This window comes from Varanus komodoensis, unplaced genomic scaffold (assembly GCF_004798865.1).
Source record: "Varanus komodoensis strain SLA01 unplaced genomic scaffold, ASM479886v1 scaffold27, whole genome shotgun sequence".
Lineage (NCBI taxonomy): Eukaryota > Metazoa > Chordata > Lepidosauria > Squamata > Varanidae > Varanus > Varanus komodoensis.
Window position 1 is genome coordinate 11,806,027 of NW_025335701.1, and position 14,308 is coordinate 11,820,334.

The following is a 14,308-nucleotide window of genomic DNA, read 5'->3' on the forward strand; positions in this document are numbered from 1 at the left end:
CCCCAATGTGGACTGCCAGCCCCCCCCCACTGCTGCCTGTTTGTGGGCCTCGCCACTGTTCAGTCTCAGCCTCAGACGAGACACCAGAAACAACCGCCTCCTTGAGCACATTTTCCACTCTGAGCCCCTTCCTGGACGGAAGATGCAAAGTCATGAGAGGCCATTCCGAGGCTGGGCATCCTCCGGAGCTTGTGCTTCCAGGATGGCTTCTCTCCCGAAAGCGTGCTGCCAGGGTCCCTGTCCGAGAGCCGCAGCGAGTTCCCCAGCCCCCACAAGGCCCCCGGCTTCTCCCGGCTTTGTAAAATATTCCTTGAATTAAGAAAAAGGTCCCCTTGGAGACTGGCTTACCTGCAGGCCAGCTGCAACTCCTCTGGACCATCTTTACCTGGGTTCCAAGGAGCTCAGCCCTGCCTCTGCCGGGTCAGCCCTGCCGTGTGTGGGAGCTCAGCCCTGCCTCTGCTGTTACACGGGCTCCTGGGCAGGTTGTTTTGCCGAGACTCACCAGTTTGCCTTCTGCAAAATGGGCATTTTCTGATCAGCCAAGGTTTTGGCCCACAAGATGAAAGATAGATATGTTGTGTATGGGCAGGCCCCTCTCTGTGACATCCATTTTGTGAGAGCACCCACAACATTCCCTGAGTCACAGCTTTGCAAAAAGGCACAGAGGCATGAAAGGATCACCAGGTGGGAAGGGTCAGCAGCGTTTCGAATTGCAGCCCTACGGTTGGTCGTGGGCAAATTTCCTTGGAAGTAAGACTCTTGGTCACTGCAGTTTGTGGGTTTCTACCACGATCACTTCTTTGTTATCTTGGCTTCTTTCCTCCCCACTCTCATCAGCCACTGTGCCTAAGATTCATTCCCAAGGTACTTTGTTCTCTGCCTATGTTACCTGCATCTTCCTCCTGGGTCTACCCATGGAGACTGCAGTTGACCCTCTTTTTAGGGGAGTTTCTGATTGTGGCATACCAGGACCATGGAAAGCACACTCACAGGTTCAGACAACATGACCGGCTATGGTGGCAATGAGAGCATACTTTTAACCACTGTTTCATATCATGGCACGGACTTTTCCAAACTTACCATGGAGAAATACCGTGGCTGGGTTCAGGCAATGCAGCAGATCAACAGTCCGACCACCGCCACGGCTGTCAGGTTGTGTGAGCCTGGTTAACAGCTTTTTTGTCGGTAGCTTTGAAAGGCTAATGGCACTTCCACCCTGGTCCTTCCCGTGCACTCCCACCTTTTTCTCTGAAGTTAGTGAGGTGGGGATTATCTTTGGCGCACTCACAAAATGGCTGACTTGGAACAGCTGGCTTCCCCAGCTGACTACTCCGCAGGTGAGACTAATTCCAAGCATCCTCCAATCAGCTGCAGCCCAGCACACCTGGGAGGTGGTGGGTTGAGGATGCTCACAGCACTGCAGGACTGGCCTGGGTGCTCTTGGCCGGGCCACGGCGTGCGAAGGCTTCGAAGGTGGCGCTTACCCTGACACCAAGTTTTGCGCCGTGTTGTTTCTGATTATTTGGGCATCTTCCAGCAGTCCCGTCTTGCGCCTCTGTTGCTCTCGGGCTGGCTCTGTGGAGGAGGGCATGCAGCCGGGAAGCCTGCCCGCTGTCTTTCTGGCCTCCCAGGGGGGGCCAGGGGCCAGTACAGCAGGGTTGCAGGGGTCTCTTCCTCTCTCCCATGAGAGACTCCTCTGGAGCGAGTGCAGGTTTCTCATGCCGTGCGCTTGATTGTCCTTCCCGTGGGAGGGAATTCTGCCCCACCCCTGCGTCTGCTGCACCTGGACGCCACTCTTCAGAGGCCAAACCCCGGCGGCCCTCGAAAATGCCAGAAAAGAACAGCCATAGTTAAAGGCAAGCCTTTAAAGGGCGGGGGCAGTGGAGGGCCTGGGTGCAAGGCGAGTTGGGGCAGCACCCCATGCCGCTTGGGTCTCACTGCTCGGGTCACTGTCTCCAGCTCTTCACAGGCACGGCAGAATTGGCCGGCCAGTTTTCTCATGGCTCAGAAAATGGCCCAGGAGAAGCCTTGAATGTCAGGGGTCAAGGATTTGGGCCAGGCCTCATCAGGCTCTCTGGCTGTTCCTGGGCATTGACACCCACCTTCCCCAGCCAGCACGCTCAGTGGCCAGGGATGATGGGAGTTGTAGTCCATCGATACCCCGTGGGCTCTAGATTGGGCAGGGCTGCAGGTAACGGGATGGCTGCCAGATTGGTGCTCCCTTCCACCAGCTGCCTCGGTGGTGGCAGCATCAATCCCAGGGTACGAAGGAGGCCTTGCGTCCGGATGCACCGCGGCAGGCTGCTGTGAACAGGTTTGCTGGGCGGTTTTGCTGATGCGATAACATTGCTCAGCTGTGCTCCGGTTTGGATGCCCCACTCCTCAGGGGGGCTGCTCCGGAGGCTGCCGCGACTAGCCCCATGTAGGGGGTCCCATGCGCTGCTGCCATCCCGCCAGTGGGAAAGGCCGGATCCTGTCCACACCACAGGGGTGGTTGCATTGGAGAAGGCACATTCCCACCGGCAGGCAGTTCAAAGGAAGGCACGCTCTGTCAGGACCCTGGATAGCTCCGGCTGGCACTTGGCCGGAGGCGCTGCTGCCTCAGTGCCGCGCAGACGCCTTCTGGAGCCGTAGGAGGCGGATGTGGTTGGGCCCTCAGGCGCTTCCGGCCCGTCTGAGCAGCGCCCGCTCGCTAAAGAGCTGTGTGCGGGGCTGCTGGCTGCTCTGGTGCAGGCATGGGGAGGACTGCGTCGGAGGGGGTGTCCTCTGGGTCTCACAAAGCCACATCCTCTGGCCCGAAAGGTCCCACGACAGCCTGCTCCATCCACTCGGAGCCCAGCACTGAACCTGAGTGAAGTGCAAGCCCCAGGCCACACAAGCAGCCGCGCATCACCCCGGCTGAGAGGCCCTTGGGTTGCTGGAGTCTGAGGGTCACCATCTCAGAGGCCGAGCTTAGAGCAGGCTCTGCGCTGCAGGGTGCAGCGAGGGCACTCCACTGTCTGGGCACCCTGCGGAGAAGGAAGCCTCTCCGGCTCCTGAGCATGGCTTTCCCTGCTGGGGTGTCCCTCTGATGCTTGGCCAAGCCTTTGCACGCAGGGGCTCCTGGGATCAGGGCGGGGGCGCCCTCTGCGCCTCGGCCTTTCGCACCCTTGAAGGCTGCTGCCAGGGGTCTCCTCAATCTCTTCTTCTCTGGGCTGAGCATACCCAGCTCTTTCAACCGTTCTTCACATGGCTTGGTTTCCAGACCTGTTCTCCTCTTGCTTGCCCTTCGCGGGGCCGCTTCAGTCTGCCAGTGGCCTTCCTCAAACAGGGTGCCCAGGGCTGGCCGCCGTGCCTGAAATGTGGCCTGAGCTGTGCAGAACTGAGTGGAGCCATTGCTTCCTGCGACCAGGAGTTGACCTCTGTTGCTGCTGCCCAAGATTGTATTAGCCTTCATTGCTGCCGCATCACACTGTGAGCACAGATCCATCTTGTGTACCACCAAGACACCTACTTCCTTTTCTCAGGGACTGCTGTCAAACCAGGTCTCCCCATCCTACAGCTGTGTCTTTGATTTTTTTTTTTTTTTTTTGGAGGGGGGTATCTAAATGCAAGTCTTCTACATGAGTTGTTAATGAATCTCATGTGATTAGATTCCAGCAGTGTTAATCCTTTTGAGCCATGATCCTGTAGGTCTTTGCCCTTGGCTTTGTACCGCTGGTGGACTTGGTACGTAGCCCCTCAGCTCCTTAGCTGAGTCACTGATGAACATGCTGAACACCTGGCCGAGGAAAGGGCGAGGCAGGGCTCTGCTCGGGGCGGCCCTCCCGGCCTGGTTGCAGATTTGCTCCACGGTTTGTGGATCCACCTAGCTATGCTATGATCCAACCCACAAGTTGCCAACATGGGAAACCTGGTCAAGAAATGCTCCTACATTCCCAAGTCTTGCGGCTGATGAGCTTGGTTTGGCATGACATGTTCCTGGGGGAGGCCGACTCTGAATGCCCAGTGTGTTCTTTTTTACCTGCTCGCAGGCTGACCTTTTGTTTGAGAAATCTGCCCAGTGCTGTCATCAGGCCGACTGGGCTTGGTTTCCTGGATCGGCCTTCTTGCAGCCAGAGGCAACGTTGGCCCATCTTCAGTCTCTCGGCCCCACCCTGCTCTCCAGCAGTTCTAAAAAAATATATGCAGTGACTCTGAAATAAGGTGCTCTTTGGTGCTTCAGGGAACACTTCAGCTGGTTCTTGGGACCAGAACGCACGCACAGGGGCTCCCTTTGAGGACTTGCTCTAGGCTGCAAATCCTGCCATGCCTTATTCTTTCCTGCTCTGCCGAGGTTGCAACGGAATTGCTTCATTCTGGCTCTCCGTTAGGATGTTGGCCGTTGCCTGGCGGCACGAAGGCTGCTGCGCAGGGACGGGTCCCCATTTCCCTCGGCAGGGGAAGCAGATTGTAATGCTGCCCGTCAAACCGTCAGTGCCCCCCGGGGACTGTGTGGGGGAAGGAGAGTCAGACCTCTCTTAAGGAAGGGGCATTTTGTCCTTTCCCAAGAGGCCAAACATGGGCACAACTGCCTTGTCTTTCTGGTCACTTTTACTCTAGGAAAGGTGCAAAGTCTGGTGCCAGGGGCGTCGAATATCTGGATTTTCTAGAGTCAAAATGATCCAGAAGGCATAGTTGTGAGGTGCAAATTTCGAGGAGGTCCGTTTTCACCTGTAGATGCGTCTCGCTTTGTAGCTGTTCCACCTTGCTCGGGAAGGCAGTGGAAAACATGGCAGGGCATAATCCCAGGTACTTCAGGACGGCCACTCATCTCTCGATCCACTTACGTCTGGCCCCGGCTTCTGGCATGGGCCCAGGGCAGACACGACTCTGCTCGTCCCACTCAATGGCCTCATTGACTGAAGGCATTTTTGTCCTGCTCTTCAGTGAAAAATCTCCTGAGCCGCTGACGGGAATCAATATTCAGATAGTCCCTGTTGTCGGGCTAACCCAAGAAGGCAGACAGCTCGAGGGCAGGGCTCGGAGGGAGGCGGCAGAAGGGCTGATGGTGGCCCGGATGGGTGGGAAAGCCCCACGGGTGGCGCTGTGGAAGTGCAGACTGGCTCTGCAGCTGCCGGCCCTCTGGACCAGGGGGATCCGTGCTGCCTGATGCTCTTTGGTCCTCGTCTTTAGGAAGTAGGCAAAGCTGTTTGTCGGTGTGTTTATACATATATTTATAGGCCGCCTATAACTGCTGAGGCCTTCCTGGGCGGCTTACAATACATAAAACAGATTAACAAAGTAAAATGTGCTAAAGCCAATCAGAAACATAGAAACTGAGCGAGGCAGAAGGTGCCTCCCAGGCCATTGAGTCTGACCCCTGGCTCCAGCTGGCTCCGCTCACGGCCTGCCTGCCAGTGGAAGCACAAGCAGCCCTCTTGATCCCCTTGGTGGTGTGAGCCACACCATTTCTCCAAGCGCCTCCCATTCTTGCTTGGCGTTTGGAATTGGCGGCCCATCGGCCCCACACTTTGTGCCCAGAAGAGCCCGGAAGGGGTTCTCTGAGGATGCGTGCACAGACTCTTGGGCGCGTCTCAAAAGCTTGGCGTTCCCAAAGCACCAGTCCTGCTCTGCTTCTGTAATTAACCAGTCCAGTGCCGGTGGTGGTGATTGGAGCGATGGTGAGCAACTGTCCCACCCCGGCAAGGCGTGTGGGGTCGCTGAGGGAGCAGGGTTGCCTCCGATTTGGAACCGGTCTGGAGCCTGCAGGGGTGGCTTGTCTGCTCTGCGGGTTGATTGTGGTGACGAGGAGCACCTCACGAACATAAGCACAGGCCTGTGCAAGCAGACCAAGCGCCCACCTGGTCAGATGCTCTGCGTCTGAGGGGGCTGTCTGGATAGCGTGGGGAAACCACAGAACAGGAGGCCCAGCGCCTTCACACCAGGTTGCTCCTTAGCAAGCGGGCAGAGGCAAAGTGTGCCGAAACTGGGCAGCGGCCGGAGAGGTTCCGAGGGCTCCATGCCCTGCAAGCTGGCAGCTTCTCTGTCTGAGACAGGTGGCCTGGCCTCGCCACCCCAGCCCCACCTGTGCGACCTCCAGGTCTGAGCCCGGCAGCGCACTCGGCTCTGCCCTGCCCTTGAAGAGGGAGGACTCTCCGCTCATCCAGGGGGGCTCTAGGTCCTGCGAGAGGCAGCCAAGGAGGGTGGTGCCGGCCTTCCCAGCTGGGATGATGGTCTGTTTTCCACTGGGGGTGAGTGCCGCTCGGAGGAGTCCTTGAGGGCCTCCTTCGAGGGGGGATGGAGGGGTCTGAGAGCCAAGGGTCTCCCTGCTAGCCGCTGAGTCTTGGAAGAACCAGGCCAGCATGTTGAAGCCCTTCACGGCCGGGCTGCATGGAGCGAGGGACCGCCCCTCTCCAGACCACCCTCCACCTCTCCGCGCACATCCCTGCAGGCCCGGCTGGTCTTCCCGCCAACGCTAAAAGCGGGGCTTTGCTAGTTGCCCTGCGGCACGGACCGGCCTTCTGTGGCAGTGTGCACTTCTCGCTCTGGGCCAGCTTTTCAGATGTGTCCGTTTCCACTTGGGCATCATTTCCACTGGGCCTGTTTTTCTGGGAATGTTCCCCTAGGAAACAGTGCTGTTTCTGGTGAGTTTTATAGATGTGTTTTAATTGGATTATATTTTTATTAGCATAAGCAGCCTTGGGTAGGCAGCGGAGAGATGTTTTTAAAAAGGGAAGCGGGGCGCTAGGAAGCATACAGGGAGTCCTGGCAGCTGGAAGCCCCTCGCTGCTCTTGGCTGCTCCTGCACAGTGAAACCCCCGTTTCGGAGTGGCTTTTCCTGGGCATCTCGGAACACCGCCGTCTGTTCTGCTTGCAGCGGGCTTGGCCCTCTGTGTGGAACTGCAGAATCTGGCAGCCATGTACCTCGGCCACATTTGGCTTTCTGCGAGCACCTCACGAGGGGACACGGGCCCCGTTTCTCCTCCGATGCCAAGCACGGGGCAGTCCACAGACCCGGGAATGCCAAAAATGCCGTTCCACACAAAAGCCCCCTTCAGCGCAGCCGCGCTGTGCCTTTTCCTCGCGGGAGCCGCGATGCCTGGCCCTTGCTCCTCGTTTGGCACGTCAGCCTACGCGCTCCAGCCTGGCGCTTGCTCACATCCAATCCTCAGTGCCTCCTCCTCCATTCTTCCATCTGCGTAAAGCTGAGCTTGACATCCACAGCACGGACGAAGCCGCTCGTTTCCCAGCAATGCAGAATTACTGCACTAGCAGGAGCACAGCAAAGGGCCTGGAGCAACCCCTCTGCGGGGAGCCGCTACAGCGGGGGGGGGGCGTAGCTCAGAAAAAGGGGGGGGCACGGGGAAAGGTGGCGGAGGCACTGGGAATTGTGCAGGGAGCGGGGAGGGGGCACCCTCGCAGCCAGCGCTGTAGGACGGGCCACAAGCAGCGCAAGTCAGCGGAGGAGGCCTGGAGCTGAGGAATTCCCGAGAAATGCAGGATTCTGCAGCAGGTGGACAGAATTTCTCTCTCTCCCATTTTCGTTTCTCCCATGTGATTTGCAGGTCCTCTTCGAGGATTCAGGACTATGTAGTGAACGGACACCCTTCTTGCCAACCCTGTTGTCTTTTTCCCTTTCCACACTCACTCTTCCCACTGCAAAATTACACTAACATTAAAAAAAAAGAGAGCTGCCATCGACCCTTTCACCCTCCCAGGCTTGTTCAGACCTTCCTGCTTCAAAGTTAGATTTTCTGGGGTGGGTTTCACTGCTCCCCTTTCATCCACTTCTTCACCATTTTGTCTGAATGCCTGAGCAGTGCTTTATTTAGCCAGTGTAGCCATGCATCCCCTCTTTCTGACCCCCAAAACGCAAGCTGTTGGGACTGAAGGGAAAGGAACCAGCCCCAAATCTGAAGTCCAAGGCAGAGGTGCAGCCTGACACCAAAGCACTTCCATGGAAAGTCAGGCCGGCGCTGGAGGGTGAGACTTTGCTTTGCAGCTCCCCCTTTTAAACACTATTATTTTTCAAAGCTTGAAATCAGGTCAGGGTGTCTGGTGGGTGCTGCTTGCAGGCGTCACATTGGCCCTGGGACTCTGAAAAGTGCTGTACAGAAGCCGTGCCTGGCAGTCCAGTCTGTCTGACCTCTTTCCCTCCGCCAAGCAAGAGCCCCTGCCTCCCGACGGCTGGTGAGCCAAGCCCAGCAGAGCCGGGGGGTCGTGCCCGGGGCATCCCGGGCTGTGCTGGCCACTGAGCCCGGTCTCTCCTCCCCACAGGGTTGCTGTTGCAGGAGGTGACCATGGCTGGCCTGCACGAACAGCGGTTCACGGAGGAGAAGCCGCTGCTTCGGGGACAAGACACGGAACTGGTGAGTCCCTTCTGGCTGGAGTGGGGGGTCCGTGAGGGGAGCTTCCTGCCCGGCCTTTAGGGGCTCTTTAAAGGAGACCGGCTGCAAACGCGAGGGCGTGAGGGGTCAGCACCACTGCAGGAAGCGCTGGTTTCACCCGAGCTCTTTCCTTTCCAGGAGAATTCAGATGCTTTCCTGTCTGCAGTGGACACTGACTGGAAGGTGAGTGCCCCCGGTTTCCCGCTCTTGCCGTGGCTCGGGGTTCGGCCCACAGCCTTGGTCCTCTTGGCCCAGTGTTTTTGACAGCGACTGCAGCGGCATTTTTCATGTGCAGGTCCAGAGCATGCCCACACACGTGGAGAGTGCCGCCATCGGCATCTCGGAGAAAAACCCAAGAGCTGGGAGGTGCTCCAGGGAGCAAAGTTGGGCAGCTGACTCTCCCCGAGGACTGCAGTGGGGGGTGAAACAGCAAGGGGGGTGGCAAGCCCAGAAATGGGTCACCGAATGAGAGTTCTTTCCCAGCAGCCAGAAGAAAACAACTCCCTTCCTTCCTTCCTTCCTTCCTTCCTTCCTTCCTTCCTTCCTTCCTTCCTTCCTTCCGCTTCTCTTATCTTTCTTTGGATCCATCTCAAAAAAATGATGAGGGGCTGCTCCAGAAGGAAAATGTGCTTTCCGAAAGGGATTGGGCAAAATAGGTGTTTCTTTCTTTCATCTGGTCACGGTGAGGTGTGGCACATGGGCCTGGAACCAGCCGCAGGCCTGTGCTCGGGGAGGGGGCAGAGGGTCCTGCCCTGCCAGGCCTGCGAGTCCCCACCGTGTTGGACTCGCGGCCGTTCCGAGCCATGCAAAGTGGGGCCTTTCCCGGTTGCACGCAAGAGAGCAGCTGCGGCAAGCCCCTCCACCGTGTGGCCCCGGAAGTGGCCCCCGCTGCGCCCCGGAGCCTGCGGCGAGGCCCCCACCTGCAGCCTGAAGGTCACGCTCCCTGACCCACAGGGAGGTCGTCCCCCACTTGGCCGTGCTGGCTGTGGGATGGCGGGGGTTGTGGCCCCGCTCGCCTGACCCCTGCAGTGATGTCAGCATAAAGGCGGAGTGAGCTGGGTGGGAACATCCCATAATCTTGTCCCATAAGCAGGGTGGGGGGCGCTGCTTGGGGGGAACTGGCCCTGTGGAGGACCTGTGCTGCTCTCCATGGCTGCTCAGGCGGCACCCAGGCATGGGTGGCCGGCACTCAGAGGGCGCCGTGGCATCCCTCGTGGGCGAACCCACACCTGGCCATATCACCCAGCGCTGCGGGCGAGGGACGGGCCCTGCACAGATCTTCCGTGGGGGGGTGGCGGCCTGGGAGGGGCTGCCTGTCGTCCTGCAGGCTAGCCAGAAGATTTCCCAGGGGGCCGGGCTGGTTCGCACAGGGCAGCCTGCACAGGCCAAGAGGGGCTGCCCGCCGCTGGAGCCACCCCGGCAGGTGCCCAGCATAGATGGGGGATCCAAGCAGCGTGCAGAAGACGGACGCCAGGCTCGTGGGCGGAATTCAGTGCTCTTCCCCGAGGTCGGTGGGGCACTGGCATGGTGCCTCTCTCAGAGGAGCTGGGAATCCGACTCGTGGCCTTGTGTTCCCTGGCCCCCTAAGCCAAACAGTGCTGCAGGAGTCGGGGTTCATTCCCTCCCCACAACTCTCCCCTGCAGCCCCCTCCCCTCCCCTCCGTCAATGGTTTTCATTTGCTTGATGCTGTGAAGGATTTTGGGAGGGGACAAACCCTTCAGCAGATCCCCTTCTTTACAGCAGTTTCTTCTGAAGAATTATGATCCGCTGCGTCTGTTCATGTTAAGGCTCTCAATTTTTTGTCCTTTTTGTCCAGTTGCACAGTTGTCCCCGATTCTTGCGACCCCATGGACCGGGGCACACCAGGCCCACCATGCTTCCTGGCGTTCGCCCAGTTTCATGTTCATTGCTTCAGTGACTCCGTCCAGCCACCTCCTCCGCGGCCGCCCCTTCTCCTCGGCCCTCAATCGTTCCCAGCATCAGGCTCTTCTCCAGGGAGTCCTTCCCGCTCACTATGTGGCCGGAGTATTTGACCTTCAGCCTCAGTATCTGCCCTTCTAAAGAGCAGTCAGGGTTGATTTCCTTTCAGATTGACTGGTTTGGTTTCTGCCCTTTCTCCAACACCAAAGGCTCTCAATACTCCCCACTTTATCTAGCTTTTGGGTGAGTTTCTGAGTCCTTTTGCCACCGCTGCCGCCCCTTCAGCCCAGCCCCAGGCCTAAGGAAAAGGGAGTCTGTCCAGAGCCAGAAGATGCAGCCTCTGCTTGCAGCACCTTGTGAAAGAGCCGGGAAGGCGCAGGGCAGCTTCGCTCGGCAACGGTGCAGTCCTGCATGCGGAGCCACGTCAGTGAGAAACCCCCGTGCAGGCAAGGCAGCCGAATGTCCAGATTTTCAGGGAAACGGCACTTGAAATGGACCCGAAAGTTCATGCGTGTGCTAAATAAAGCTGGGGGTAATCAGAGCTTTAATGTGACCAAAGGCAGCGGATCATAATTCTTCGGAAGAAAAGAAGGGGATCTGCTGAAAGGTTTGTCCCCTCCCCAAATCCATCGCAGTATCAAGCAGATGAAACCACTGGCTACAGGGAAGAGAGAAGAAATGGAAAGGAAAAGGGAAAGGGGTGGCTGGGGAGAGTCATGGAAAGGGGCTGCATGCACATACACCCCATTTAAAAGATGGCAGGGAGAGGCTGCAAATCCACGCAAAATTAGCACATGCTGTTTTATCTCTTTATTTATAAATTGAGAAGTCATTACTGGAAATTATTAAATTTCACTGAAGGCAAAGGGAGCCTGTGAGTATCTCACTGAAAGTGCCTCAGATGAGGTTCTCCCAGTAATGATAATTGGCTCCCAGCTCCAGCTCTTCCCAAACTAGCCATGACTCTTTCCTGAAAGGCAGCTGGGAATCGTGTGGGAAAATGCCAAGCGAGAGCGACCGAGCCCTTTGACCCAAGCACGCGCATGTAGCTAAAATGACGCATTTGGTACCAAAATGGAGGGCCGAAACGTCAACATGCGTGCTAAAACCAGTGAGTCTCTCCCAGTTCTTTCCCCCTCCCCTCCTGACCCTGCTCCGAAATTCAGGGGAAGCTTCCTTTCATCAGCCATCGCCTGCGCATCTTGTCTTCAGAATAAAATGAAGTGCTCACTTCTGGGATGGCTGGAGAGTGGGGCAGAGAAGGTGGGGGGCAGGAGGAAGGCGGGTCGAGAGAGGCTGCAACAGAGAACAGGTTGCTGTATTCAGGACGGAAGGGGAAGGCCGGCCCTCAAACTGGGTTGTGCGCTCCCTCTGGATGCCGTCCCAGCTGTTAAGGTGCTGTCCCTGTGGCTGAACCCCTTGAAGAGCTGCATGCCATGGTGAGCTCCTTCGAAGCCTGGCATGAAATCCAGAGCGGGTATCCAGCTGTCCTGGCACTGGAAGGACAGTAAAACCACCAGACAGTGCCCAGGTTTTGCAAGTGGCATGCACATTATGGACTCCATAATTTCCCTAGAAAGAGTTGGATCCAGATCCCGGACCGGATCATACAGCTGCCTCTGAGGAGGAGTACACCTCCCTCGGTGCAGCCACCCAGACGTCGTCCAGAGGCAGCATGTGGCCAGGCCACTGAGTGGAGCCCATCACGCCAGCGCGGCTGATGCCTCTGGGGGGTCTGGAGTTCCGGCAGGCTCTGCCGCGCCCTTGTCTGTGCTGAACCTGCTGTGGCTTCATGAGCCAAGCTGTGTCTTGCTCGCAGGCATGGCAGAAGGATCGGTTTCTTTGATGGCTGTAGCTTGCAGATGCAGATCCCATCAGAGTTTGGAGGAGGGACAGAGAGAGACGGAGAGAGACCAAGCAAGAGCGCCAGAGGAATGGGCACAGGGCACGTGGGTCTGCGAGGTCGGGCTGCAGCAAGCAGCCTTGGCGTGCAGGGGCTCCCGGGCAGGTCCGGCAGGGCTCTTTCCCACGCGGCCGTGCCAGCCGTCGTTCTTTCTCTTGGCTCTCTGTGCTCTGCTTGACTTCTTCTGGGGGCAGCAGCTCCTCGGCACTTGCAGTGCAAAAGAATGCGAACTCGGGGAACCGCAGCTCCTTGGAAGGGGGTTCGCCACTTTGCCAGCGGTGCTCGGCCCCGTCTCCTCAAGCCCTTCCACACCCTCCTGCTGCAGACGAGGCCCGACCCACAGTGGGTGCGGCTCATCGTGTTTCCTCGTGGGTGGGGGTGGGCCTGGTGGGCCGGGCTGGCTTGCAGCCGCCCCAGGAAGCCCACCAGTCTGTGTGGGAACTGGGTGTGCGTGTTTGCATCTCTAGCGGGTCAGATGTGCGGCTGGTGCCTGGCAGCTGACAAGGGCTGATTCTGAGATCGCTGCATCGGCTGCCAGGGAGCTGCCAGGCCCATTTCGAGGGGAGGCTGTGATGGCTCTGGAGGAAGGCCCTTGAAGGACGGCCTCTCCCGTGCTGGCCACCCCAAGAGCGAAGAGCGGCCAAGGAGGATTTGTGTGGCGCCCGTGAGGAGCGGAGCCTGCGAGCTGCGACACGAGGCAGGGCTTTCCTGGTGGTGGCCCCCAGCTCTGCTCTGGTCGAGGGCCTGCTGCACTCCACGCGACCGCCATTTAGATGCCAGAGCGAGGTGGCTGTAACTGCGCAGGCTTTGAAGGCAGGGATGGAGGGTCTGCTTGGCTTTGTTTCATTGAGGGTAAGCTGGTGCTTGTGGAATGTTATGGCACGCCGGTGATTCTAAAGGTGGGGTCGAAATGGTGCCCGCCTGCCAGGCTGTTCTAAACAAGCAGTTAGCCGTTCAGATATTAATGACTGAGTAAAACTGGGGAGTGGAAAATCTTTCATCTGTTTGAGGGTGAAATAGTTACAGCCTATTTAAGGGCCATCATGCCCCAGACCGGAGCAGGGGCTCAGCGCGGGGCGGCCTGGGGCTGTGAAAGTGCTGCCGAGGGGCCTGCCAAATTTTCCAGGCGGGTGTGGGGCAAGGGTCAGGTGCTCTGGAGCAGACCGGGGTGTTGCACTGTGCCCCCTTCCAGCAACAGCCCGTGGGGGGACGAGGCTTCTGCTCCGGCGTGCCAAGATGGGGAGCTGCAGGGGGACCGGTCCCTGCATGCGCAGGCCTTCCCTGCAGAGGGCCTCCAAGCCTTCCGGGGGCTCTCCGCGCTGCTGAAGGCCATCCTCAGAGCCGTGGATCGTTCCTGGAAGGCTCAGAATAAAACCCACAGTGGGCAAGGAGCCCTCCTGACATAGGCACTGTGGGTGCTGTCGAAGGCCCCCAGGTGGGGGGCTCCTGAGCTGGAGGGGGACTGCCCTGTGCGGAGTGGCCACCCCGCCACCCTCCGGGGAGCCCCGATCGGCCCGGATTGATTCAGCTCTGTGCGAACGCACATGCCCCCAGCTTCCCCTGACGTTCTGCGCAGGCTGCTTGCCCTGACTCGGCCTTCCTGCTCTTGCCAGCTCCGCGCCTTGCGTTCCGCTCAAGCTCCCCGCAGTTCTGAGGGCCCGTTCGGTATCAGGCAGGCAGCCGGAGGGCAGCGAGTGCTGCAGGCCGGTGCGGAAATGCAGGCGAAGCACCTTTGAGCAATGCGTCAGGATCGGCGGGCAGCCAGAGCCGGTGCAGCAAGGAAAGGCTTGGGGCACACGCTGCCGCCGCGGTGAGCCTGCACGGCTGATCTGGCCTTCCCGGCAAACGGGACAAGGCCGGGCGGCTCGCCTGGGCAGCAGGGCCCCTTTGGGTGCTGCCTGCGCCCGCACGGGGCACTGCCGCCTGGGACCCGGCCCGGGGCTTCAGCCAGAGCGCGCCTCAAGGGCACGGCTGGCGGGCGGTGCGGCCGCCCTGGCAGGCTCTTGGGCGAGGGACGCAGTTCTTCCCGCCATCCTCACCCAGCTGCGTCCAGTCCCAGGAAGGGAGCTTTTAAGCAGGCAGCTGCGTTCCGCGGGACAGGCCAGCGGGTTCTCGAAGCCGAGGGGAAGGGATGGA